The sequence below is a fragment of the Oryctolagus cuniculus genome, chromosome 1 (genome assembly GCF_964237555.1).
Source record: "Oryctolagus cuniculus chromosome 1, mOryCun1.1, whole genome shotgun sequence".
In the NCBI taxonomy this organism is placed as follows: Eukaryota; Metazoa; Chordata; class Mammalia; order Lagomorpha; family Leporidae; genus Oryctolagus; species Oryctolagus cuniculus.
This window is the reverse complement of record NC_091432.1, coordinates 4,988,905-5,012,820: the sequence shown is the minus strand read 5'-3', so window position 1 is coordinate 5,012,820 and position 23,916 is coordinate 4,988,905. Positions and strand designations below refer to the sequence as shown.

At 54.6% G+C, this 23,916-nt stretch overlaps 1 protein-coding gene across 2 annotated transcripts in view; it reads right to left on the bottom strand.

Moving 5' to 3' along the window:
• PC (pyruvate carboxylase) overlaps window positions 1-23,900 on the bottom strand; it is a 95,815-nt gene extending 71,915 nt beyond the window's left edge. The window contains exons 1-2 of one of the 2 annotated variants that reach the window (XM_051830871.2): window positions 23,772-23,828; window positions 19,215-19,253 (exon numbers count right to left, since the gene is read on the bottom strand). The gene's annotated coding sequence lies outside the window, so the exon portion shown is untranslated. Of the gene's footprint in view, window positions 1-19,214; window positions 19,254-23,771 lie in introns of both variants that reach the window. The other variant, XM_051830870.2, reaches the window with a different exon arrangement.
• Between the last annotated feature and the right edge of the window lie 16 nt (window positions 23,901-23,916).

Below are 23,916 nucleotides of genomic sequence, written 5' to 3'. Positions count from 1 at the left end.
ACAACAAAATAGTTGGAAACTACACTATATGAAAGTAGGGATTTGCCATCAGAGACAATGGGAGTCAGAGTGTGTCATTTTCAAAATCCGTGAAGACATGTTCTGATAATTGCCTGTGTGCTAATCCCACTCTCTAAGCAACCCTGTCTACACCGCCGTGGGCCAGAGTGGGCCTAGCCCAGCAGGACCTGCCCGGGGCAGAAACTTCATGTCCTGTTGTAGATTCACAGAGTGGCCAGACGGGACAAATCAGTGTTGCCCGAGTTTGGAGGGACGCCCCAGATTTCCAGTCCTAAGCCTGACAGCCCTGAGTGTGACCCAAACCCCCTCCACAGCAGCACTGTGGTGCTGGCAGCCTACTCCCCAGCAGACGTGGGAAATCGAAGCAGCTCTCAGTCCCAGTTGAAGCTGACTTCCAGAAAGTGCGGCCTGGCGAGAGTGAGCCTGAAGTGACCCATCTACTTTTCCCACCTGCAAGGAAAAGCACCTGTCTCCAGCCTTGTGACCAAGCAGCCGGAGAAACAGGAAAATCCTCCCCGAGCACTGTCATCAGACAGCACCCAGTGCTCTGCACGGCCAAGAAGGGTCGGTCAAGTGCAAGCACCCTGCAAAGCGAGTTCCCCATGACCCAGGAGTGAGACGGGCCAGCAATTCCTCTCCTCATTACACTCTGCAGACTCTCGCTCACGGGCCCCAGACCCGCGTCCCAGGATGTTCACGGCTCGGTTGGTCCTGAGAATGAGAAACGAGAGCCGCTCGTGGGCCTCCTGGCCATGGAGGGGTGAACGCGTGGGGGCACGGGAGGAAGCTCCTGAGCGGCAAAACGGACAAGAGCCGTGTGCACCTGCACGGACGACTCACCCTGAGATACTCCAATACAGGCAAAACTAAACCGGGAGTTACTCAGATACTGCTTTATGGGTGGGGGAATGGTTTTCACCTGAGTCAGAGCAGCTGTGGGGGTCAGGGGCTTCAAATGAGGGGGGCAGAGAGGGGGCTTAAACTCTCCTAACCTTTTATTCCTTAACCTGTGGGTGGGCCCAGAGACATCCACTACATTGTTTTGTTTTTATGTATGAGGACATTTTTAACAGTTCATGGAAAACGGAATTAAAAGACAGAAATCAATACGATTTCTCAACATGAGTTCCACAGAATTTAGACACTTTTGTAGGCGACGATATCGATCGTTTGGTCCATCCCAGTGAGCTGACAGTCCTGGGGATTTAAGCATGGCAGCACAGACTGTTTTTACATTATTTTTTCAAAGATATTTATTTATTTATTTGAGTGGTAGCATTACAGAGAGAGGGAGAGACAGAGAGAAAGGCCTTCTATGCACTGCTTCACTCCCCAGATGGCCACAACGGCCAGAGCTGGGCTGTTCTGCAACCAGGACCCAGGAGCTTCCCTCAGGTCTCCCGTGCAGGTGCAGGGCCCAAGCAGTTGGGCCATCTTCCACTGCCTTCCCAGATGCATTAGCAGGGAGCTGGATCAGAAGAGGAGCAGCGGGGACACAACCCAGCACCCACACGGCATGCCGGCGCTGCAGGCCGAGGCTTACCCCAACATCACATGCCAGCCCCTATGTTTATACTATGAATGAAGAAAAATAGATGCCTTTTGGAGATCAGAAAATTAAAAGTCAGAAGGAGCCAAATCAAGACTGTATGACGGAAGCCTAATGATTTCCCACTGAAACTTGCAAAATTGCCCTGCTCAAGAGAGGAGTGAACAGGCTTGTCGTCAGAGCGGAGGGGGACCCTGGTGGAGGTTTCCTGCAGTCTCCTCCCAAGGCCTGGGCTAGCTCAAAACGCCCTCCTAACAAGCAGACGTTACTGCGCCCTGGCCCGACGCGAAGCCAACGCGCGTTCCCAAGAAGTGGCCACCGTGACCTCTGCTTTTGCTTTGACTGGACCACTGCCACCTGTCGGGAGCCAGCGCTCTGACGTCTTCAGCTTACATCCTCATCGTCAGAGAAAAAGCTCCAGGATGTCGATGCCACTTGTTGGAAACTTCCATGGAAGTTGTGCGCGGCTGACCTGGTGCGACAGCCTGGCTACCCACCATGCAAAAACTTTGCTCTGCCAGAGTTGCGTAAGCTGAAGCAACTGTGACATCTACAGTGCTGGCCATCATTCCTACTGTTAACTGTCCGTCAGTCCTCTTCACTTTGCAGGGCTGAGGAAACCCAGTCCGCAGGCCGTACAAGGCCCGCCAAGGCAACCACAGACAGGATCGAAATTCAATAAATCTGCAGCAGGCTTTTTTTTTTTTTTTAAGATTTATTTTATTTAGTTGAAAGAGAGTTACAGAGAGAGGCAGAGAGAGAGAGAGAGAGAGAGGTCTTCCATCCACTGGTTCACTCCCCAGATGGCTGCAACAACTGGAGCTGAGCTGACCTGAAGCCAGGAGCCAGGAACTTCCGGGTCTCCCACGTGGGTGCAGGGGCCCAAGGACGTGGGCCATCTTCTACTGCTTTCCCAGGCCATAGCAGAGAGCTGGATTGGAACTGGAGCAGCCAGACTAGAACGGGCGCCCATATGGGATGCCAGTGCTTCAGGCCAGGGCGTTAACCCACTGTGCCACAGCGCCATCCCCTAGCAGGCTAACTTTTGATACTTTTGTATGGCCAGCAAATGATGTTATAAATATCCAAAGGGCCCTTGGCAGAACAAAGGTTCCCCAGCCCGGATAGGGCATGAACAAGATCAGTTTTTCCCTTGCAAGTTGCTGTGGACGGTCTGCTGCGGCGGCACTCACGCTCAGCACCGCCTCATCCCTTCTGAAAACGAGCTATCCACGAGCAAACGGGACTCCTCTGGGGCAGCGTCCCCGCAGCCTTCCCATCAGGCAGCGACAACCTCACCGTGGACTGACGTTTGCCCTTCAACTTCAGCAGAGGCCATGCTGCTCTGACGAGGATTTGCTCCAACCTTGTCCTTTTCTAGCCTCAATTGCGATCCTGTGCAGACACGCTGACGCAGCCAGAAGTTTTCTGGGTGTTTTTGTGTGTGTGTGTGTGTGTGTAAAAACCATGTTGAAGCCCATGCAACTTTTCAGAATATGCATTTTCCTCGAACTACTTGAAGACCCCTTGTACGTACGTTGGGCTGCGCACTGTGAAGCAGTGGGTTAAGCCACCACCCACAGCCCACGTCACGCCAGTCGGGTTCCAGCTACTCTGCCTCCTGCCACTGTGCCAGGAGGCAGCAGATGCTGGTCCCGGTGCCTGCATTCCTGACACCCACAAGAGAGACACAGATGGAGTCCTGGCTTCCCTCTCCAGTCTGACCCACCCCGGGCTGTTGCAGGCATTTAAGGAGTGAGCCAGTGGATGGAAGAACTCTCTCTCTCCACCTTTCAAAAAAATAAATCTTATCAAAAAAAAAAAATGCCCACAAACAACTATCATGACCTTCATGATGAAAGCAAAAAAAAAAAAAAAAAAAAAAGTGTTTTGTAAACATGATATGTTTTTCCATAAACAAGTGGATAAAAGAAAACAAAAAATGTGGAGGGTGGCCCTGTGGCACAGTGGGTGGAGCCAATGCCTGTGACAAATACTGGCACCAGTTCAATTACCGCTGCTCCACTTCCAATCCAGCTCTCTGCTGCGGCCTGGGAAAGCAGCAGAAGATGGCCCCAGTGCACAGGCTCCTTCTGGCCATCTGGAGAGTGAACCAGTGGATGGAGGACCTTTCTTTCTTCCTCTTTCAAATAAATAAATACATTTAAAAAAAAAAATAAAAGATGTTGGAACAGGGAGAAGGTATAGGAGGAAATTTGATGTAGAAGGAAAAAAGAATAGAACTCTATTTTTATTTTACCAGACAAACCATCTCTCAAAAGACAGATAATTTATCCAGAGGTGGCCTCCAAGGAGGGGAAGTGGGCTACTAGGGAGAGAGAACAAAAGGCTTTCAAACACTTAAGATATCTGTGCCAGGTCCAAGCATTACTTAGCTGAAATATGAAAAGTGTTTTGTAAAGTTAAACAGTAGCCCTTTGGATCAGCACTTGGTAACCTGCTATGAGACTCTGTTATGTGCAAGGGCAAGGTCCCTGAGGCTGGATTGACTGATCTGGAACAAAAACCTCAAAGAGGCAGTAGCTGAAATGCTCTTTTGGGGCCACAGAACTGCTAGGAATGGTGGCCTCTGCCCTTTGCCCCTAGGCTGACCCCGGAGTTGGAGGACATCTCTGTAAGCTGTGTGCTCTCCCCAGTAGTGGCCAAGCGGCCATCAGAGAAAGGCAAACTGACTCAGGTCTGCACGAGCGAGAGAGGAGCCTGGACACGGGACTGGCCACGGAGCTTTTCTCACAAGATGCACACCACCCCTTATCTTGGGACTTTAGTCTCTAAGTACCTCCCTTTTTGGCAGCAATGCCCTGTCTTTTCTGCTGACCAAACCTCATTCCAAAGTCCTAGCACGGGAACCATGAAAATCAAGAAACAGGAGAAAAACAGACCCAGGGTTACAAGCTCATATTTTGAGTATGCTGGGAGAATCCGTCTCCAAAATGCCTCCCCAGAATACACCTAAAATGCGACAGAAAACCTAAGCCTCCCAGAGCCACATCCATGCTGTTTTGCTCCATGTGGACCCCTTTGCTGGCAGGCAGTTCGGCCCCCACCTACGCCGCCCCGGAGGCACAGGGAAAGCCCCAGCCCTTGCTGCCAGCCTCACCCAGACACACGCGAGATGCAAGTCTCGTCCAGGAACTGTCAGATCAGAAAAAGGAGGGCCCCGGGGCGTGAGACCTGGGGGAAACCAGCTGGGGCTCCTCGAGGCTCCACCAGCCTCTGCACCCTCCGAAACGTCTTCTTCAGCTGCGTGGAAGTTCTCGGGGCTAACTGCCCTGCTCTCCAGCTAACTCGATTTTCTCAGGAAATTCTGAGCTGGGCTTCACTGTCCCCACCTAAACCCCTGTATCAGTCTGCCTCTCCTCTTCCTCCCTGGCCAAAGGTCCTGGGGTTGGCTACTTCAGCTGCACGAATAGGGTGGCCTTTCCGATGCTGCATTTCAAGATGAAGACGGGGTTGCTCATCGGCGCCCTCCGACTCCTCCCCAGTTCACCCATGACAACTCTCTTCCCGGGACACTGAACCTGCCCCTCCCTCCCACGGCCACCCCTTGCCCACCGCACGCTTGCATCGCCGGGGAATGTGAGAGCCAGCAACCGCCCTGGCCTGACTCTCCAGTCCCCCTCGGCCTGCCCACTGCTTCCCAGTCACCTCTGGAGGTCCCTGGCCCAAGCAGCTCAAATCCCCACACACCCTTGGGGTTCACAGGATGAAGGCCTTGCCCAACCCTCACCACCAGCACCCACACTTGCCACGGAGCTTCCTGAGCGCAAGTCTGTGGGTGCAGCACCCAAGGCAGGCACAAGTCTCTGCCCTTGGGGGTTTCCATGGCCTCTCCCCTGCCCTCTGCCTGGGGCCTGGATCTTCTCACTGCTCTGATGCCACCCCTGGGTGCCTTCCTGACCTCTCCATGACCACATATGGTGACACGTTCAAGGACCAGCTCACCCAGCAAGCCTGATACGGCCCCTCCCCTTGCAAGTCCCGAGACTTCTATAAGAGTATTTCAGAAAGTGTATGGAAAGGCATATTATGAAAAGAGTATGCATGGGGGCCGGCGCCGTGGCTCACTTGGCTGATCCTCCGCCTGCGGTGCCGGCATCCCATATGGGCACCGGGTTCTAGTCCCGGTTGCCCCTCTTCCAGTCCAGCTCTCTGCTGTGGCCCGGGAGGGCAGTGGAGGATGGCCCAAGTGCTTGGGCCCTGCACCCACATGGGAGACCAGGAAGAAGTACCTGGCTCCTGGCTTCAGATTCGTGCAGTGCCAGCCATAGTGGTCATTTGGGGGGTGAACCAATGGAAGGAAGATCTTTCTGTCTCTCTAACTGTCTATAACTCTACCTGTCAAATAAAAAAAGTATGCATGGATTCCAACTTTTTTTGCACCAAAATAAACATCTTTTTAAAAAAATTCCATTTCCCACCAACTTTTGAAGTGCCTTATATGGTCTCCACAGACTCCCCTGCAGCTGTTCCCTGCTGGTTCCGGTAACACGGCCACAGGACGATGCGCGCACCAGGTGCCCGGCACCACACTATGTCACTTTGCACAATGCTCTCCCCAAACACACACCCAACAGTCCCAAGAGGAAGCTCTTGCTGCTCCCATTTTATAGATGGGGAAACCAAGGCTCAAAGCGACCAAGGAACTTGCCAGAGGTCACAGGGCAGGTGAAGGCCTCAGTCCAAACTCTGCCTGATGCCAGAGCCCACGCTCTAACCACGGCAACTTCGCGCGTGTGTCTGCACGCAGCACTGTGCACCCGACAGACAGTACACACTGCCGCTCTGTGGGTGAGCACACGCATTCCTCTCCCCAGCCGCAGGGTTAGCAACCGCGGCAGGGGCTGTCTGGGTTTGTTTTCTGTCGACAGAACACTTGTAAACGTCATTTACAAGGAAAGAGGTTTATCTGGCTCACGGCTCTGAAGGCTGAGAAGTCCAAATTCCTGCAGCTGCACCTGCTGAGGTCCCTCTGGCTGAGGGGGACCCTGCAGAGCCATGTACCACGGGGTGAGTCCAGAGCCACGCTGGCTTCTCTAACAGACCCAGTCATTTGATAACCCATCCATCCAGCCGTGGGTTGGTCCACTCACAGTCCAATCACCTTTTATAATACCTCACAACGGGGACTGAAGCACCATGGGTTCCAGTGGGGACACTCAACCCACAGCAGGCCACGCTGTCACATCCTCTGGCAACCTCACGGTGAGCCACGCACACCGCAGAGGCACAGTAACTGCCCGAGGCAAGAACAGCTTCTCGGAATACTGCACAGTAACAATGCATGCCTGCCTTGATCCACTCAGTCGGCGAGAAAACCCAGAACGACATCGTGGAGAACTTATTCTGCCAGATATTGAAACTGTCATTTAAGAATATCAGAAATAGAAAGACATGGCTCAGGTCCACCAGAACACAAACAGCTGTTTGTAACAGCTGGAGTGGGGCGGTGAGAAGAGAAGGCAGGAAGGCTGAGCAAAGCCGGAAGATCTTACGGAAGCAGCCTGGGGCAGGCGCAGTGGGGAGGTGGACTCCCAGTTGGCCACAAGCCCCGCGGCCGATGGCTCCTGTACCGCCTGCAAATATCCCTCAGGCACTCAGCTGGAGGAGGAGAGGACAAGGTCTCGGGTTGGTGCCTCCAGCCCCGCAGGCTGCAGCCCTCTGCGACAGGCATCCTGCTCCCTGGGGACACGCAGCCAGCCCCGCAGGCTGCAACCCTCTGCGACGGGCATCCTGCTCCCTGGGGACACGCAGCCAGCCCCGCAGGCTGCAGCCCTCCGCCACACGCATCCTGCTCCCTGGGGAGACGCAGCTAGGCTCAGATGGCTACTTTCAGCCGCGGCTCTGCCTCTTCCTAGCAAGGCTGAGTGAGCCACTGAGTGTCTCAGGTCTGTCATCCACGAACAGCGAGACTGCAGTCTTAACCGTGACCTTAACCGTGCCGATGAGAGCTGCCTGACAAAACAGTAAAACTACGAAGGGTTCCACACACAAAAGGCATACCAGCGAGAGCGAAAGCCCAGACGCAAGCAGTCGGCTCCACTCGTGTCCTGGAGGGCAGTGACTGACAGTGGAGACCCCTATGGTTGATGGGCTGTGGAGAGGCTGCCGTTATTAAGTTATGATTATTCTATTTTTCTTGAGCTAAATAAGGATTGAATTCCACTTTGGGGACAAACATTTTTTATTGTAATTCCATTCTGCTAACCCCAAGCACTCAATAAAATTTTGTGAAATTCACGGCAATATTTATTTTTTATAAGCTCTGGAAGCAGGCATCGTGGCATACAATGTTAAGCCACCACTTGGGATGCCTGCATCCCTTATAGGAGTGCCTGGGATCAAGTCCCGCCTCCACTTCCAATGCAGCTTCCTGTACAGGTGCATCCTGGGAGGCAGCAGGAGATACCTCAAGTACATGGGCCCCTGCCACCCTCATGGAGGTAGATAGATCCTCTCTCTGTTCTGGCACACTTTTACTGACATGAGAATCTTCTGCATCAGTGGTCACCAGTGTGCAAACCCTACAGCATTTTCCACACTGCCTGATTCAATATCACTGCCGCTGTGGTGACAGACACCAGTTTTGGCCAGCGTGACAGAGTGCTTCACTGTCCTCAAAACTGGGCGGTTGCTGGCGAGGATGACCAGTCTCACCCTGGGGCGTGCTTGTACCCGGCACGGACCTTCCACTTTCCTAGCACGCTGCAGCCTGGAGCTGACCCACCCCAGTGCCTTGTTCTTTGCAGCCACCATCTCCTGCCTTAGGTGCGGGACGGCCCCCAACCAAGACCGGGCACAAAAGGTCCCGGCAATACTTGTAACAGCCACGCTTTGAGAAGTGATGAGACGTGCCTGCTTGCATGTTTAAGGCCAAACGGTGTGAGGAGCAGAGAAACAGCTCCGAGGCAGGCAGAGGCAGAGAACACACAGCAGAGGCAGTGCTTAGACAGCTGGCCAGGGAAACAAGCAACCCAGGAAGATCTCATTTATTGGACAAATATTCTCGGGCCCTTATGTGCTCCAACCTCGGTGGTGTACAGAAGCGTTCCTTGGATGTCTCTAGAAATACTTGGGGAAGGGAATCTAGTGAAAGATAGACTACCTGCAGGGCAAGTGTGAAGGCAGCTTGCCTGACGGTTATTCAGGGGTGAGAGCGACAAATGATCCCTGAAGACAGCAGAGGGCAGGGCACGAGAGCCCAGGGTCAGACGATGACATCGCAGGTTCTGCCCCAGACGGCATCAGGTTCGTCCCACTGCCCTCCGGCCCGAGGCTCCCAAGGAGAAATGAGCTGATAATCTATCAAAGATGCCTGGGGCCCCATGAACGCTCAGTGTGGCTTCCAAGACTCAGCTTTTCACCAGTTAACTAGAACCTCTGAGTCTGTCCTAGGTGGAGCTGGCCAGGCTTCTTGGACACCTGCGTTGCTGTCTTATCAAATGCGGCAGTTTCCAGCCTTGTTGCTTCAAACCCCCTTTCCGACCCTTTCTGTCCTCACCTAGAACACCCACCATGCACATCTGATTCACTTGTGTCCCACACATCTCGGAGGCTCTGTCATTTTCCTTCTTTTTTCTTTCAGATCCTCGACTAGATCATCTCAATCTACTTGCCTTTTTTTTAAAAAAAATTTTTTTATTTATTTGAGAGGCAGAGTTACAGAGAGGCAGGGACAGAGAGAGAGGTCTTCCATCCACTGGTTCACTCCCCAGATGGCCACAACAGCCAGAGCTGCACCGATCCGGAGCCAGAAGCCAGGAGATTCTTCCAGGTCTCCCACGTGGGTGCAGGGGCCCAAGGACGTGAGCCATCTTCTACTGCCTTCCCAGGCCATAGCAGAGAGCTGGATCAGAAGTGGAGCAGCTGGGACTAGAACCGGTGCCCATTAGGGATGTCAGCACTGGAGGTGGCGGCTCTACCCACTACGCCACAGCCCCGGCCCCACCAATTTACTCATCTTCTAAAGTTTGCTGATTCTTCCATCTGCTGCTGAGTGCATAAGCCCACAGGTTTTCAGTTGCACCTGCTCTAGTGGTGTGAAGGAATTTCACACCGCCCCGCCTGGGTGTGCCTCATCCTTTGCCCAGTGTGTCCATGCTGCACACACCGCCTGCTGGTCTGTCACTTGGTGGCCTCTCGGTTAGCAGAGGTGACCCAACGGTTGTGGTATTGCAGGGCTTGTGTTCAAGAAATCTGTATGTGGTCTCCTAATGCCGAGTCACGATGCCCACGGCATCCCCTCACCTCCTCTCATCACATCACCACAGGAGCCAGTAACCCACGTCAGAGTGCCAGTACAACCCCGGCACCTCCACTTCCAATCCAGCTTCTTGCTAATGCACCCTGGGGTGCAGCAGAAGGTACCTCAGGTGTTTGGACCTTTGCCACCCACATGGGAGACCCAGATAAGGTTTCTGACTCCTGGCTTCAGCCTTGCCCAGCCCTGGCTGTTGCAGCCATTTGGGGAGGGAACCAGCAGATGGAAGACTGATCTCTCTCTCTCTCTCTCTCTCTCTCTGTCTCCGTCTCTGTCTCTCTTTCAAGTAGTTGAAAATAAGTCAATGCACAATTTTAATAATAAAGCTTTTGCAAAAGAATAAAGTCAATCCTTATCTATCATCATATATAGTAGTCCACAAAGATGTGTTCTAAGATGCCCCCAACTGGATGTCTGAAACTTGAGAAAGTACCAAAGCCTACATATACTGTTCTTATTATATATGTATATATTATATATACATCTATATATATGCATACATACCTACGACAAAGTTTAATTTCTAGATCAGGCACAGTAGGAGATGAACTCTAATAGAACAGTTATAACGATATACTGGAATAAGAGTTGTGCAGATGCAGCCTGTCTGCCAAAGCACCTGACTGTACGGTCTCACCCTTCCTCTCCATGCGGTGACAAGGGGATGCCGTGGGCTCCATGACTCAGCATCAGCAGACCACGCACACAATTCTTGAACACAAGCCCTGCAACCCTCAGGTCACCTCTGCTAATCGAGATGCCACCAAGTGACAGACCAGCAGGCGGCGTGTGTGGCATGGACACACTGGGCAAAGGATGAGGCACACCCAGGCGGGACGATGTGAAATTCCTTCACACCACTCAGAGCAGGTGCAACTGAAAACTTAGGAATTACTTTTTCTGGGGGCTTGCTTTGTGGCACAGCGGGTTAGGCCACTGCCTGCAACGCCAGCATCCCATATCAGAGTGCTGGTTCTGATACAGCTCCCTGCTGATGCGCTTGGGAAAAGCAGCAGACGATGGGCCAAGATGGGCCTCTGCCACCCACACAGGAGACAGGAGGGAGTTTTAGGCTACTGGCTTCGGCCTGGTACAATTCTAACTGTTGTAGCCATTTGAGGAGTGAACCAGCAGATGCAAGCTCGCTCGCTTGCTCACTCTCTGTCATTTTGCCTTTCAAATAAAGAAATAAAACACATTGTTTAATTCTGGAAATTTCATTTAATATTTTCAGACCACAGCTGACCACAGATAACTGAAATCACAGAACGCAAAACTGTGGGAAAGGGGAACTGCTGTACAGAAATTAACCCAAATGGACCCCTGACCTAAATGCAAAACCTAAAACTGTAATATTCTTAGAAGAAAACACAGGAGAAAAGCTTTGTGACACTGGGTTTAACCAGGAGTTTTGAGATATGATACAAGGCACAAAAGCAAAGATATACAAATTGGAATTCCATAAAAACTTTGCGACATTCTCCATCAAAAAAAAAAAAAAAAAAAAACCACTATAAACAGGGTAAAAAGGCAATCCACAGAATAGAATAAAATATTTACAAATCATATATCTGATAAGGGATTAATATCCATACTACATAAAGAACTCCCAAAACTCAACAACAAAAAAACACAATTCAAAATGGGCAAAGGACTTGAATGGACGTTTCTCCAAAGACGACTCTAAATGGCCAGGAAGCACATGAAAAGATGCTCAACACCACTAGTCGATAAGGAAATGCAAGAAAAGCTACACCAAAGGAGAGACGCTGTGGCGTGTGGGTCGAGCCTCTGCCTGCGGCCCCTGCCCCACACGGGAGACCCGGAAGAAGCTCCTGGCTTCAGACTGGCCCAGCACAGGCCCAGCTCCGGGCTCTGTGGCCATTTGGAGAGTGAACCAGAGGATGGCAAACCTTTCTGTCTCTCCCTCTCACTGTCTTTAACTCTACCTCTCAAATAAATCATCTTTTTTAAAAAGACTATAAAAGTACCAGAGGGAAAAATAAAAAGGAAATGTTTAAAAACAAAAACCACACTGAGAAATAACCTCACACCCATTACGATGGGCACTGCCAAAAACGTAAGTGTTGGTAAGGAAGTGGAGAAACTGGGACCCTCATACGCGGCTGGTGGGGATACAAAACAGTGCAGCCACTCGGGAAGCAGCCGGGCAGATCCTCAAATGATCAGACGGTGACCGCTGGATCCAGCAGTTCCACCTGCAGGTACACACCCTCAAGAATCAAATGCAAGCTCTTTTTGCACACCGATGTTGCTAGCAGCATCATTCACAGTGGCTAAAGCATGGAAGCCACCCAAATGCCCGTCAACGGATGAGAGAGAGCAAGTCCACAGGATGGAATATTCAGCCTTAACTAGGGAGGGAATTCTGACGTAGGCTATAGCGTGGACCAACTCTGAGAACACTATAATTGCAGTATGCAGTCACAGGACGACAAATGCAGTATGATTCCGTTTCTATGTGGTACCCACAGTGTGGAATGGGGTCTGCCAGGGGCTGGGGCGGGTGGGAAACGGGAGCTGCTGTCAAATGGCTGCAGAGCCTTGGTTCTGCAAGAAGGGCTTGGGAGATGAATGGTGGCGACGGCCGTATTACAGTAAGAGCCGTGCGTGCAAAAACGGCTAAGATGGTAAACAACTTGTGGGACGCTCTGAAGGTTCGTGTCCCCCAGATTCCTATGCTCAAGCCTAACCCCACAGCGACAGCACAAAGAGGAGATGAAGTCCCAAAGGGGCCACCCTCGGGAAGGGGCCAGAGAGGCTGAGGGAAGGCGCCTTGTCCCCACGGCCCCTGATGAACAAGCCCAGACCCCTCCATCTCAGACTTTCTGTCGTCCACAGGTTACCCTAAGATAATCTAGTCATAGCAGCCCAAGTGGACTAAACCATGGATTTTATTACAGCAAAATAATCAGGAGGGAAAAAAAAATCTCCCGCAGAGCAAAAGCCTAAGACAACCTCCTGTCAACTTCCCTCCAACTCAAGTGTCCTTTTCCGGGAAGCCCAAGGGGGCCATGTCAGCCTCCACCATGGGAGGGTGGGCAGGCTGCAGGAGCCGAGCCCAGGGAGGTCACTCCCTGCCCACAAGCCTCCTGGGCTCCCGCAGCGGGACTGCAACCCCCCACCTTGCATCATGCAACGCTGGCTCCCAACAAGAATCTGATGGCCGCAGCCCTCCGGCCAGGGAGAGGCCAAGGTTCTCACCACTTCCAGGAGGTGAACCTTGGGAAAGGAGGAAGGCGGCACTGGCTCCAGGCGATGTCTTGGTAACCAAGTCTGACCGGAAAACAAGAACTCGCAAGCTGCAGGTTCCTTTCCCCCTTGTCCGAAAAGATTTAAGAAACAGGGGGAAATGCCAGGCCCAGAGCTGAAACTCTAGCGGTCCTGGGCCACTGGCATGGTTTTACAACTGCTACTTGGCAGATACCAGCATCTAACTCTGCCTACTCTGTGGCCGGAGTGAATAAGAAACGAAGCCTTAAACAGTGATTGAATCAGTCAAACGGTTACCAGCCTGGGCAGAACTGCCGTTATCTGAGAGGAGCAAGGGCGGCGAGATGCTTCTATCTGGGGCACATGGCTGTGAGGCCATCCCCATTTGGAGGCAAAGTGGCAGTGAAGCAGGGCTGTGCTTCAGAGTCAAAGGCCACGACCCAGTTCTATCCTGGCCAGGAGTCTCTTAAATTATTTAAAAAAAAAAAAAGTTACCTAGTTAAGAAAGGAATGCCACAAGTTGCCTAGGAAAATAACTGACTATAGTCTGAGATTATGTACTTTAATTCCTCATTAGATGAACTTCCTTAATTCCAGGAAGATATAAAATGAAGGATCAACAAGCATTGATAATTCTGTGCTGAGGAATCCGTGTGACCCCTGTTACATGACACACTTCAAGGTGTAAGGGAATCCGCTCAGCTCAGGGCAACCAGTCAGTCTTGGGACTCCAATCAGAACCGAGTGATTGCTTTAAACTTGTGATTTGAGGTAGGAATTTTACATGTCTATTGGCAGATGACAAGTACACACATAAAAAGATGTTCAGTATCATTCGTCACCAGATAATAAAAATGGATCCCAGAGTGAGGTACGGCCATACAACCATTTAAATGCCTGAGACTAAAGACTGACCGTATCCCGTACTGCAACTTGAAGGGACTGTAAAATGTTTATGGAAAAGTCGGCGCCGCGGCTCACTAGGCTAATCCTCTGCCTTGCGGCGCTGGCACACCGGGTTCTAGTCCCGGTCGGGGCGCCGGATTCTGTCCCGGTTGCCCCTCTTCCAGGCCAGCTCTCTGCTGTGGCCCGGGAGTGCAGTGGAGGATGGCCCAAGTGCTTGGGCCCTGCACCCCATGGGAGACCAGGATAAGTACCTGGCTCCTGCCATCGGATCAGCACGGTGCGCCGGCCGCAGCGCGCCAGCCGCGGCGGCCATTGGAGGGTGAACCAGTGGCAAAGGAAGACCTTTCTCTCTCTCTCTCTCTCTCACTGTCCACTCTGCCTGTCAAAAAAAAAATTTTTTTTAAATGTTTATGGAAAAAAGATGAATAAAAAACGTTTATTTTAATGCAAAAAAATCTTGAAATCCACACTTAATTTTTTTCATAACATGCATTTTCCATATTTCCCATTTACATGCATGAATTTCAAAATTCTTTGCACCAGGGGCCAGCATTGTGAAGTAGCAGGTATAAAGCCACAGCCTGCGACAGTGGCACTCCACATGGGCACCAGTTTGTTTGCTGGCTGCTGCACTTCCAATCCAGTTCCCTGCTAATGGCCTGGGAAAGCAGTAGAAGATGGCCCAAGTGCTCGGGCCCCTGCACCCACATGAGAGACCCAGATAAAGCCCCTGGCCCCTGGCTTCGGCCTGGCCCAGTCCTGGCTGTTGCAGTCATTTGGGGAGTGACCAGTGGATGGAAGATTTTTCTGTCTCTTACTCTTTCTCTGTAACCCTACCTTTCAAATAAATAAATCTTTAAAAACAAAAACAAAATTGCACCAAAACAAACTTATCCTTTAATTCCACTTTTTCACAGACTGCCAACGGGAATGGAAACCAGTACAAACACTTTGGAAGAGCTTGGCAGTTTAAGATAAACACGGAGTGCCCATACAACCCAGCCATTCCAGTACCAGGCATTTGGCCATCAGGAAAGGAAATATACGTCCAACATTCTAAGCAGGTTTCTATGTAGTTGCACACAACATTCTAAGCAGGTTTCTATGTAGTTGCCAAAAACTGGGAGCAACTGAATGACATACAATGAAAGGATAAATTATGTGATATCCATGTAACGGAATACTACTTAGCAGTTAAAAAACAAGAAACTATTAGCACACGCAACAATGTCCCAATCTGAGTGTTGCTGCCACTCAAAGCCACCATGCTGAGAGAAAGAAGGCAGATAAAATGGAATGCATACTGTATGAGTCCATTTCTGGAGAATTCCAGAAAGCGCACGTGACAGTAACAGAGGGCAGCTCCCGGGCTGCGTGGGGGAGAGGAGCAGAGCGGGCAGAGTGAGGGATCCCCAAGGAGACGGAGGTTCTCACCATCCACACTCTGCTGACGGTGTCACAAACACGCACACTTTTCAAATTTTGTCAAAGTGCACACTTCAAATACATGTGCAATTTATTGCATTTTCATAATATCACAATTAAGCTGTTTCTAAAAATAAAACATAAAACAGCACAGGAATTCTCAAGAAAATTTTAAGAGCAGGGCCACGTTGCAGCGCAGTGGGTTCAGCCAGCTCCTGCGATGCCTGCATCCCATACGGGCAACATCAGAGTCTGGGCTGCTCCACTTCCAATGCAGCTCCCTGCCAGTGACCTGAAAGGCAGCAGAGGGAGGCCTAAGCCCCTGGGCCCCTGCACCCCTGTGGGAGACCAGGAAGAAGCTCCTGGCTTCAGCCTGCTCAGCCCCAGCTATTGCACCCATTTGGGGAGTGAACCAGCGGATGGAAACTCTCTCTCCCCGCCCCACCCCCCATTTATCTCTTCCTCTGTAACTCTGCCTTTCAAATAAATAAATCTTAAAAATGGAAAATTTTAAGAGCTTAATTTGACTCTTATTTTCAATTTCCAGGAGTTACCTATATCAAGATTTTTTAAATCAATTAGAAAGCTTAAAATAACTAGAGGAAGTTGACTATAATTAATAGATTTCAAATTTTCAAATGAGTTTAATTAAGTGTTCAAATGGGACTAAGAATTAATCAAAAGTCCCCTTCAAAGTGAGTGCTAAAATTTTCCAGACTCAAATAGAATCGAAAGATTTGTAGGATATATTTAGAAGCTAAACTTAAAAGATTAGGGGCCGGCGCCGCGGCTCACTAGGCTAATCCTCCGCCTAGCGGCGCCGGCACACCGGGTTCTAGTCCCGGTCGGGGCGCCGGATTCTGTCCCGGTTGCCCCTCTTCCAGGCCAGCCCTCTGCTGTGGCCAGGGAGTGCAGTGGAGGATGGCCCAGGTGCTTGGGCCCTGCACCCCATGGGAGACCAGGAAAAGCACCTGGCTCCTGGCTCCTGCCATCGGATCAGCGCGCTGCGCCGGCCGCAGCGCGCCGGCCGCGGCGGCCATTGGAGGGTGAACCAACGGCAAAGGAAGACCTTTCTCTCTGTCTCTCTCTCTCACTGTCCACTCTGCCTGTCAAAAAAAAAAAAAAAAAAAAAAAAAAACTTAAAAGATTAGCCCTTGAAAGAACTAGGTTTTTTTTTTAATTCAAAGCTTTTAGAAGTTGAAAATCAAGTTTTTCAACAAAAGTAACGTTTGCATAATCTTTCCATTACACAAAAATCCAGAGGTAGGAGCCGGGTGTGGCTTCTGAAACCTTGCCCGCTCACGTCACCCGAAACTCTCCCAGTCTCCCTGAACCCGTCTCCCCATCCCTGGGCAGCGTGCTTGTTGCTGGACGAGAAGCACAGAGCGAGGGGGAGCACGGAGGCACCGCACAGGGAACTGCGCGCTCCACGGACCCTGGCTGCCCCGGCAGCAGGAGAAAGGTGCGCGCCACCCTCGCAGACTAAGCATGACTCAGCACAGCCAGATCGCAGCATTTCCCGCAGCCTCAGCCCCTGTGTGTCAGGAGAGGAGCTGCCACAGAGGAGCGGTGGAAATGTACCTCCAGCGCTGCCCTCGGCCGGCCCCACCCCCCTCCCTGGTGCTGAAAGGACCCAGGGTTCTGCCTTCTGGCAAGACAACAGCAGCCCACATCCACCTCCTCCAGGATCTCCAGGGAGCAGCAGAGGAGGGGAGGCCCCCAGTGTGGGTGACAGAGCCTTAGTTACCGTAACCAAGCAAAGCTCCCAGGACGCGGCAAGGCCCTAGGAACTAAGCAGTCAAAGGAGCCGGGATGAACTAGCTGGCCTGGGCAGTAAACCCTTCCTGCTGACTAGTCATCAAGGAAACACGACTGGGACTGCGTGTGGCACGGCGGATGCCAGCATCCCATATTGCAGCACCGATTTGAGGCCTGGCGGCTCCGATTCCAATCTAGCTTCCTGCTCTTGAACCTGGGAAGGCAGCAGAAGATAGTCCAAGTGCTTGGGCCCCTGCCACCCACGTGGGAGACCCGGATGGAGCTCTAGGATCCCGGCTTTGCATTAGCCCAGCCCTGGTAGATGCAGCCATTTGGGGAGAGAACCAGCAAATGGAAGATAACTCTTTTCTCTGTCTCTCCCTCTGTCACTCTGCAATAAATCTTTAGGGGCAAAAAACAAAGACACAAGAAGACTGAGGCTGGCACTGTGGCATAGTGGGTAAAGCTTGCAGCACCAGCACCCCATACGGGCACTGATTCGAGTCCCAGCTGCTCCACTTCCAATCCAACCCCCTCCTAATGCTCCTGGGAAAGCAGCAGAAGATGGCCCAAGTGCTTGGGCCCCTGCACCCACGCAGGAGACCCGGAAGAAGCTCCTGGCTCCTGGCTCTGGGTTGGCCCAACTCTGGCCATTGTGACCATTTGAGGAATGAACCAGCAGATGGAAGATGTCTCTGTCTCTAATTCTGCCTTTTAAATAAATAAATCTTTAAAAGAGAGAGAGAGAGAGAGAGAGAGAGAGAGAGAGAATATCTAACCCACCCACCGCCTCACCGCCTCCCCCGACCAGCATCCTGGGTTCTGCACACCAGCCTTCTCTGGGCTTCAGTTGCTGCAGCTCAGTAAGTCAGGTGGCTCTGGGGGGCTTCATCCCATGTCCCCCCACCCACCAGGGGATACAAGAGAAATAACACTCACCTCTATCGACCACAGAGAGGCAGACAATGCAGAAAGCAAGAGTGAGGGGCGCTGGGCGCCCAGCATGGCCCACCTCCGTCTGCCCTCACCCGGCTTCTGTGAGAACACGCAGCCGCTGGGAGGAAAATGGCCACTGTGGGCCCAACACCCAGCACAGCCGGACTCTGGGAAACCTTGTGCCGAGATCAACTCCGGGGTCCTGAGGGTCCCCTGAGAAAATCCCCTACACAATGAGTGGAATACCAGAAAGAGCCCTCTACAAAGGAACCCCCACACAGCCCTGAACATGAACTCTGGGAAAGGAGTCCCTGGGTCCCAAAGCCCCCAGGGCGCTAGCCGGGAGAGGGCAGAGCCGCCAGGCCGCCTCCAGATGGAGGTGAGAGCCTGACGGGTGTCGAGAGGTTGGGAGATGCCGGGCCAGGACGTCCGTGCAGTGCAGCGGCAGCAGGCAGGACCAGCCCAGCGCACGGAGCCCAGCTCGCGCGGGGGGTGGGGGGGGTGGCTGGGAATCCAGGCTGAGGAGCTGCAACCCAATCTCCCGGCCGCCTGCACTCGGGGGCATCAAGGCAGCGATGCCTTCGAAGTGGTCAGTTGTCCCGGACAGTGCTGCCTGAGCACCGGGAGAGGGAAGAGGGGACAATGCCACCTCTCCCCCTTGCCGTGTGAGTGGCAAAGGCTCAAAGCATGGGTGTTTGTACAACCGCCGGCTAGGCCACCCCTCGCGCCCCAGCCACCTGCTCCACACACCCCCTAAAGAAGGGGTCTTCTCAGAAGCGGCCCAGCCCCAGGGACTCTGCCTATAGGTCCTCAGGAACCTGACCCCCCCCCAGCCTTTGGCACGGCCCCCCCTCCCAGCACTGCAAGCCACACCCTCCCAGAAGTAGGGCCTCCTGCTGAGGCTGGCCCGCTGCCAACAGAGAACAGAGGCCAGATGTCATTTTCCTGTAAAAACCAAGAAAACCCAGAGAACCCAAGCTTAAGTGGAGAGTATCCAAAAACCAGAGCCTGGCCTTTCGTTCTGATCGCCCTGGAGACCCGACGTGGCGAGGCGGCTGGCCACGTGACTTCTGCCCACGGCCTGGCTGCAGGCGCACGACCTACCCTGCGTGTTCTGCCAGCTCCTCAGAAGGCGGACGCTATCTAAAGCAAAAAGGAAAAAAAAAAAAGTGTTATCCTCGTTTCTCCAGGCTTTCCCCCGAGGGAACACGGATTTGAGGCCCAGAGAAGAACTCCTCCTTTGCTTCCAGCTCAGGGCGGTTGTGGGCCACAGGCAAGTGCAGGGCCGAGAGCAGCCCGGCTCCGTGGCCTTGCTGTCTGGGCTCCGGCCCTGCACCTGGAACCCTCAAAGCCTGGTTCCCCAACTGCAAAGTGGGAGTAAGAACGCCCTCCTCGGCGGGGGGGGGGGGGTGTTCTGGGGAGCGCCTGGTGAGGTGCACACACCTGGCCGACACACGGGGTCGTAGCACTCAGGTAGAATCTGGAAACCCTCTCGCCTCATCGGAAGCCTCCTCTTCCTGCCAGCTCCACGCAGCCCCAGGCCCGCGTCTGGCCAGAGCGCTCAGCGCCTGGTTCCTCTCTCGCTGCGCCACAACATGACACTAATGAAGTCTTACGTGACTCGGAACGGGTCTCCTATTTCCCCGACCATTTCCTGACGTCTCTCCTGTCACACGCCCGAGAGAGCACAGGCAGGTCCAGGCCCCCCCGAGCCCAGAGGGTGGGCGGCCTCCCTATACGCGGGTCTCCAGGACATTTATCTTTGAGAGGCCACACCTGTCAGAGAGCTCCAGCCACTGGTCAATATTCAGCAAAACGGAGACACCGGCCAGCAAAGAAACTCCATGGCCTTGGCAGATTATGTCAAGGCAGAAATTGAATGCTTCGGACATTCGGTTCAATAAAATATTTATTGAATGCATGCTTTGCAAAAGGACCTAACCCAGAATGGCACAGGCTCTGCCTACAAAGTGCTGAAAACAGGTTCCTGGGCACATCACCAATGCCACAGGCGCGAGGCACCCAAGCCAGAACTGGAGCCTGCTCTCCTGGGGCCAGTCCCCCACACCTCCGCCTGGCTGTGTGGGCCCGGGCGAGCTATTTGCCTCTCTGTTTCTCATCATCAGAGGCCACGTGGCAGCACCTCGGTGCGGCTGCTGTGGGAGTCACAGGAGACGAGCAAGGTTCCCACCACAGTCCTGTGCTGCAGGTCCGTGACGGCTGGCGTCCACCCTCTGTGCCAGTCATGGAAACACAGCACCCACGTCCCACCCAACAGATCTCACAGAGCCGCGGAAGGGAAGCGCCGAGCCTCGGAGAACCTAACTTTGACGAGACAGGAGGGGAGGCTCGGAGGAAAACTGGGTCACCAGGAGCCAGAGGAGGGGTACCACGGGGCAAGTTTGGGGGGGGGGGCACGGACAGTGCCCTGGGGGCGCGGAGGCAGAAGCAGCAGCCTCGGCAGTCACCCGGAGGGACGAGCCCCCAGGTGCAGTCCTGGGGCGCCGACCCTGGCTTTTCACTCAGGAGGCGCTGGGAGGGCCCGGGCACAGTGCCCCACGTGGCTGCAGGGTCTCTGGATGAAGGCCAGGAGAGGGCCCTGTTCCAGAGAGAGTCAAGTTAGGGGCTGGCGCTGTGGCGCGACGGGCTAAGCCGCAGCCTGTGACGCCGGCATCCCATACGGGCGCCAGTTCAAGTCCCGACTGCTCCACTGCCAATCCAGTCCCTGCTAATGCGCCCAGGAAAACAGAAGATGGGCCAAGTGCTTGGGCCCCTGCCACCCACGTGGGCGACCTGGAGGAAGCTCCTGGCTTTGGCCTGGCTCAGCCCTGGGTGTTGCTACCATCTGGAGAGTGAACCAGCAGATGAGACCTCTCTTGTCTCTTCCTCTCTGTCATCTGACTTTCCAATGAACACAAACGTGTTTTTAAAGAAAATACTGACCTGGCCAAGGCACCCAGCTCACACGGAAGATGCCGGACAGAGGAGTGAGCAGGCCCCAGGTCTGCCCAAAGCTGCCAGCCATGCCAGTACCACAGATCCAGTGTTCCCGGCTCCACCCCTCCCTCCTCACGGGTATCCAATCTGAGCCATTTTCTACTGATTTATCCATTAAACACCTCCTTGTTCTCATCACTGTCGGGTACTGGGAAGAGGGACGCCAAGAATGAGTGGGGGAGGGGTGGGGGTGGAGAGGCAGGCACCTGGCACGGTGCCAGGGGGTGGAAGGTGAGACCGGGGAAAGCAAGACACAGGGCAGAAGCAAGGCAGGCTGTGTAGGTGGGCACATCAGAGGCAGGCTGGGCCACCGGGAGCCCGCAGGCGAGAACTGACACCCGCAGACATCACCAGGCTGCAGCAGGCTGCCAAGGAGGGAAAAGGACCCGAGACCCAGAGGGGAAACTCAGCCTAAAGTAACTCAAAAAGTAGGTGTTGCGCAACTGTGCTGAACAAAGCCCCTTCCGGCAGGGCGTGGCGTGGCGTGGCGTGGCCACTCCTCTATAAAGGCCAGCTGCAGGGCCGGCGCTGTGGTGCAGCAGGTAAAGCCGCCGCCTGCAGCGCCCGCATCCCATATGGGTTCCAGCTCAAGTCCCGGCTGCTCCACTTCCCATCCAGCTCTCTGCTGTGGCCTGGGAAAGCAGTGGAAGATGGCCCAGGTGCTTGGGCCCCTGCACCCATGTGGGAGACCCGGATGAAGCTCCTGGCTCCTGGCTTCGGATCAGTGTAGCTCTGGCTGTTGTGGCCATTTGGGGAGTGAACCCGCGGATGGAAGACCTCTCTCTCGCTCTCTTTCTGCCTCTCCTTCTTTCGCTGTGTAACTGTGACTTTCAAATAAATAAATAAAAAAAAAAAAAAAAAAAAAAAAGGCCAGCTGCTTCCAAGGAGCTCGCCAGAACCCAGAGGGAGACGGCGCAGGCCTGCTGCTGGGCCCTAAGGGCAGAGCCAGGCCCCTGGCCGGCCGCGGCCCCTCACCTCACCTGGGCGCCAGTCCCTGGCTTACTGACACCTGAGCACATGCTAGTGTCCACGCCCGGCTCCACCTCCTGCAGCGCCGCTCCCCGTGGCCTAGCATCTCCCACACAGCTAAGTACCCAGGCCCTCGCGCTCTCCTTCCCCCTCCCTCAGCCTTCTTCTGGCAGGTTCTCGTCATCTGAAACCCACCTCTCCGCCATACCATTGCTACTCAAATTCAATCACTGCCTTTTCATCAAAAAGGTTCACAACTCACCTCCTCCAGGAAGCCCTCCCAGATCCACCCCTTCCAGCCCAGAGGCCAGTCCACTCCACTCCCTTGCTTCAGTGTGCGGTTTGCCCTGATTCGTGCCCTAAGGAACTCCCTCTTCCGTGCCCACCCCGCACTCTCTACCGGCACCTCTCAGCTTTCGTTTATTTTTATTTTTCTCTTCCTCAGCCAGTTCGTCGGCAGTTCCAGAGCGAAGACTGCCCCCATCACCTTCATCATCTCCCGATCCAGACCGGGGCTCTGCACAGGAAGGGGTGGGGGCGGGAAACACCTGCAGCGCCGGCATCCCATACGGGTGGGGCGCCGGGTGGAGACCCGGCTGCTCCACTTACGATCCAGCTCTCTGCTGTGGCCTGGGAAAGCAGTAGAAGGTGGCCCAAGTCCTTGGGCCCCTGCACCCACGGGGAGACCCGGAAGAAGCTCCTGGCTAGGGATCGCCGCAGCTCTGCCCGTTGTTTGGGGAGTGAACCAGCGGATGGAAGACCGACCTCTCTCTCTCTGCGCATTTCAAATAAATAAATAAGTGAAAAAAAAAGTTCGGGTGTGAAGCGAGCAGAAATGCCGAGCACACCCCCAGCCCGGCCCGGCCCGGCCCAGCGTCTGCCCCCAGCGCAGGGAGCAGGTGCGGGGCGGGGTGGGGGGCGGCCAAGCGGGGCGCTGGCAGCGGCGGGGAGGGCAGCGACCTCGCACGGTGGCCACTCCTCCGGGCCTCGGCTTTCTCGGCTGCAGAATGGGGCTAAGCGGCCCCGAGGCCAGCAAACTCCGAGGCGGACGGGACGTCCGCAAGTTCCCAGCTGTCGGGCACCTGGGCCTTGGCCCGGCTCCATCGCCTGTGCGATGGGGAAAGAACCCGTCAAAGTGCGCGGGGCGGGGCGGAGGGGCCCGGCCAGCGCTGCCCGGACGCGCCGCGTGAACTCCTCACAGCTGCCCGAGTAACGGGGCTGAGCGCGCAGCCCGCTCCCGGCCGGGCACGCCGCTCCGGACCCCGAGGGCCGGCGGGACCCGCGGCTTCCCTCAGGGCGAGCCCGCGGGGACCCGGCGCCTCAGGGCTCCGCGCGTGCGGCTGTCCGCCCGCAGCCCGGGCCAGGGGGTGCCGCGGCGGGGGCGGCGGCCGCGCGCCGGGGATGCTCGCGGGGCGCGGGGGCGCGGGGGCGCGGGGGTCCCGGGGGTCCCGGGGGCGGGGCCGCGCCCCCGCGGGAGGGGGAGGGGCGGCGGACGTCGCTCGCGTCGCGTCGCGCCGCGCCGCGCAGTGCCCGCCGCCGACTCCTCCAGCCGTCACTCGCGCCGAGTCCGCGCCGCCTCGGCGCGCCCGACCCCTTACATAAGCATCCCTCGCGGCGGCGGCGCCGGCGCACGCCCACCCGCCCCGACCGGCGTGCCGCAGGAAGAGGAGGGTGCGGAGCGCCGCGGACACTCACCGCCTCGCCGCCGCCGCCGCCGCCGCCTCTACAGCCGCTGCCTCCACTGACAGGGAACAGCTGCGGTCTCCGCGCAACCGAACTTGCTGCAGTCCCGGCCCCGCCTCTCGGACTTCCGATTGGCCCAGGCAGCCCAACCCCTCCT